The sequence below is a fragment of the Olea europaea genome, chromosome 3, assembly GCF_002742605.1.
Source record: "Olea europaea var. sylvestris chromosome 3, O_europaea_v1, whole genome shotgun sequence".
In the NCBI taxonomy this organism is placed as follows: Eukaryota; Viridiplantae; Streptophyta; class Magnoliopsida; order Lamiales; family Oleaceae; genus Olea; species Olea europaea.
The window spans coordinates 17495068-17499268 of record NC_036239.1 but is presented as its reverse complement, the minus strand read 5'-3'; the positions used below and the strand labels follow the sequence as shown (position 1 = coordinate 17499268).

The following is a 4201-nucleotide window of genomic DNA, read 5'->3' as shown; positions in this document are numbered from 1 at the left end:
ACTACCATTGTTCTGATTTGGCACTGTAGTACCCCCTTGGTTTGAAGTAGAGGGACCAGAAAGCGGTTCTACCCCTTGATTCGGATTTAGGACCGAGGGATTATGTCCCACAATCGTCCTAGTTTGAAAGTGATTTGTAAGAGGTATAGTCGGTTGACATATTTGGCCTACTAACTTATTCATTGTTTCGTTCAACGTCTTTAGTTTGGCCATGTTGTCATAGTGTACATTTCCATTTTGCGTAAATCTTTCCATATTATGAATACTTCGAAGATTTACCTGTTCAACGACGTCTTGCGTGAGTTCTCCAAGTAATGCACACATGGTTCGAGGACTCAACTCCGTCATTGGTTCGTAACGACTGTTACTGCTCTGATTCTGTCCATCTGTTCGTGGAGAGGCATGCTGCTCCTCATATCGCTCGATCACAGACTGGATTCCTCCCTGACTTGCTGCTTCCTTATCGGACCTCTGAGGCATATTGTTTCACCTTTTGTACTTTCAACACCTAACACCACGGTCCCACCGGGCGTGCCAAATTGTTTCGCGCAGGTTAGTCGCTAACAATTAAAAAAGATCAGACGATTGTGTAAGGGACAAACTCTTGAGACAAAGTCCCAAAAAGGGGTGTTCTTTTATTGGCGATGACTTTACAATTGGAAATTAAAAACAACGTGCCTCCAAGGGGCGCAAGTACACGAGTTACTGAAAGAAAAGTGTTTAAGTCTAAGCTAAGAAAATGAAAATTACATGTTCTCTGTTCGAGAGTTTTTTGATTCGGTCTTTTGCTTCTATGTCCTTTATCCCTTTTATACTTCATGGACGATCTCTTTGTGATCAACCGCCCTAAAAACTGCTTGATCGTCCTATAACTGCCCACTTTCTTCATAATGGCCAACTTGTCATGAAAACTGCCTTTTTTAACTGCTGCCATTACTTTTCATCGTTCAACCGCCTTCGATTGAATTCCTTGAATCGTGGAATGTGATAGGGCTGCTTTAATAACTGCTTTGATAACTGCACTCCTTAATAACCACAACGCTTTATGTTTGTTAAGATCTTGGGCGACTTGAAGGTTTGGGCGAGAATAGAGTAACAGCTCTGGGCGACTGTATGACACTCCATTCGCTCAGATTCTGGGCGACTTGCAAACTTGGACGATGGCGTTACCGTGTTCTTGGGCCTTCATCTTGATTTGTTCGATTGGGCTTCGTTCTTTGGGCTATCTGATTTGGGGATCCTCCATTTAGGCTTCACTCCTTAGGCTGTTCGATTTGGGCTGAATTTTTATGTGTCAACAGGTTCAATTTCGGTGGGAGAAGATGATAAAAAAGGAAGACAGTAGGGATAAGAAGATGATGGTGGAGGGTGCGATGGCAATGGATGGTTTGGTCATTTTTGGTGCTGGTGGTGGTAGTGGTGATGGTGGGGTGTAGGAGGATGAATAGTTTTATTTATTTATTTATTTAATTTTTAAATCAATTTATGTAACAATAATGCTATGGGTACATAATACAATTCATAGAGGTGTCCAAAATTGCTGAGGTGGCGTTTTTTCATCCAATTTCTTGCCTTTCTCACCACAAGTGGAAACACGACCAAAAATAAATTATGGAATAAAAAATGTCTACAAACCCTACAGACATTTCATTTTTATTTCATTCACTCGTTCCCCTCCTACATACATTTTCATTTCATTCACGCTTCTTCGTCGAAGATGACCCCGTGCCCGGCGGCGGCAACGACACCTTCAACGCAGCCGACGACGACGACACCTTCAACGCAATTCTCGGCCTCTTCATTTTCACTCGTTCCCGGCCCCACTCCCGACTCCAGAATCTAAACTTGCTCCCGACGATGGTATTAGTAATCAACCCCCAGAATGAGTGGGTTTCTCTTTTTGTTTGGTAGATAACCTTTTATTTTCCGTTTTCGGGTTTAGGGTTTCCCGATTTGGTCACAAATCAACTCCTATATCTTCAACGACGGTATGATTCAGCTTACTCTTCTTCTAAAATGGATTTCCATTTTCACGAGATCTGGCAGCAATTTTGTTTATTTTTTCTTCTTATTTTAGTTTTGGTTTTTTTTTTTTTTTTTTCGTGCAACAATGTCTGAAATGAAGTGGGCTGAATTAGGGCTATTTTATTGATTGTTTGAAAACCATTATGAAGATTCTAACCAAAATGCAGCATCCAATTTCCAGTGACTTGAAGTAATATGGGTAACATTCATATGCATTTGGTGGAATTCTTGATTGATGTGGCCATATCTTCCATTTCATTGTTTATGTTACATGTGTCATAACCTTGCTTTCACTTGCATACATTGAGGTTGTGGGAGGTACTCGTTGTATTCACGAGGAATTGTTGAATGACACTTCACAACATACTTGTGGTTTTGGGCGTATATGCTGCTAGAAAGTTTATATTCTGGTCTGACGCATTCATTTCTTATTTTGTCTTTGTAGATATGGATTTCGAGCCTCTTATTCCAGAGAATGCATGCCTGCGGGGCCACATATCACAGAGAAGCAATCTGCATTATGTAAAAATAGTCGTCGAACATTTTGACGAGTGACAATAGGAAGATTTCCTCAACTCATGCCTTGGGTTCTTGTCGGAGGTTTCGAATTCCCAGTTCTATGCCCAATTAATCCAACAGCTCATATTTTGCTGCATACAAACAGATAAGTGTCACGAACTGTGGTTCAACTTGCAATGCCACCACGCCAGGTTCGACATCCAAGAGTATGCCCTCGTGACGAGATTAAGGTGTGGTCTTTTCCCGGATGACAACGTCATGGAACGAGTTTTTGACAAGAGGATACTAAAGGTCAAATACTTTAAACATGTTGACAAGATTTCGTACCCCCAACTGGAGCAGACATTTCTCCGATCATCAATGCCTCGAGCCAATTAGTACAAGCTCGGCCTCGCCTTGATCATCGAAGGAGTCTTCAATGCTCCAGATAACAATGTTGGTATCGATATGGAGACGTTGTTGATCGTCGACGATTTGGACTTTTTCTTTTCATATCCTTGGGGTAAAATCTCGTATGGACGTCTGATAAGGGGCTTTCGGGGCTGTTAGGCAAGGAAGTTTTTGGATAGACGAAAAAGAAGGAGAAGGCAGTTAGCTACACGGTCCATGACTTTCCTATTGCCATGCAGGTACTTTTATTTGACGTATTTATTATTTCAATACAAATGTATGTAGTGGTTGTTTTGTCGTGAACTTACATTCCTTTTCTGCTGTAACAAATATGGGCGTTTGAGGCGATGCCCGAAATTGGTGATCGGTCGATCGGCGTCGTGGTGAACGTTCTCCATGGCTCCTCGGCTGGACATCACAAAGCAGCGCAGCAGCAGCAGCATACGTACGAAGCTTTCTTCAAGAATGTACAGGTAAAATTTTATGTTAGTTCTACGTTCTCATTCGTTCCATTCGTCATTGTAGCATGAGGTGAATTCCTAACGAATACGTATATGTTGCAGCTACATATGTACGCGATGCTGCGCCCCATCGAAGCCGAGCGTGGACAACCTCATATCGCCACTCTTGTGCCATTTAATAATCGTCCTGTCCCTACATTGGACGACCTTGCTAGGGATAGTATTGCTCCATAGTTTGATGCAGAGCATTTAGGCACACCCAAAGAAGGCACCTCCGAGAATGAGACTTCTGAAGAGGCCCATAAGAGTAGTGGGACCAGTGGCGAGGAGGAGAAGTCAGGAGCCGATGATAGCGAAGAGGTCGAAGGTGAGGACTCGGAGGACCACGACAGTGGGGATAGTTACGGTGACCGAGTTCGACGAAGTGGATAGACGGGGACATTTTCCACCCCTACGTGCATAGAGCTACTTCTCCCATGCAGGCACCATCCACCTCTTATGATCGACCAACTGCAATAGCCGGATCGAGCCTCATGACGGACGATGTTCAGGACATGTTACTAGATCAAAGAATTCTCATAGAAATACGGCTCTGCACCCTGAAACTCGAAATCATGCAGCACGTGTCCGACGAATTTATAAAATTAAAGGACTTCATATCCACCGTCGTGCCCATATCCGGCTCTACAACCATAGCACGTGCGGCTGATGTGGACCCCAAGCCCAGACAATCAGGTACTTCACCATACGCGTACTACATTTCTTTATGACAATGTTTACTTTAACCCTGCACACATTGACATGTT

At 43.1% G+C, this 4201-nt stretch overlaps 1 protein-coding gene across 1 annotated transcript in view; it reads left to right on the top strand.

Moving 5' to 3' along the window:
- Positions 1-1724: 1724 nt before the first annotated feature.
- The window catches only part of LOC111387829, a 6060-nt gene continuing 3583 nt past the window's right edge, over positions 1725-4201 (top strand). Inside the window, exons 1-2 of the mRNA XM_023012430.1 lie at positions 1725-1860; positions 1943-1988. The gene's annotated coding sequence lies outside the window, so the exon portion shown is untranslated. The remainder of the gene's footprint in view (positions 1861-1942; positions 1989-4201) is intronic.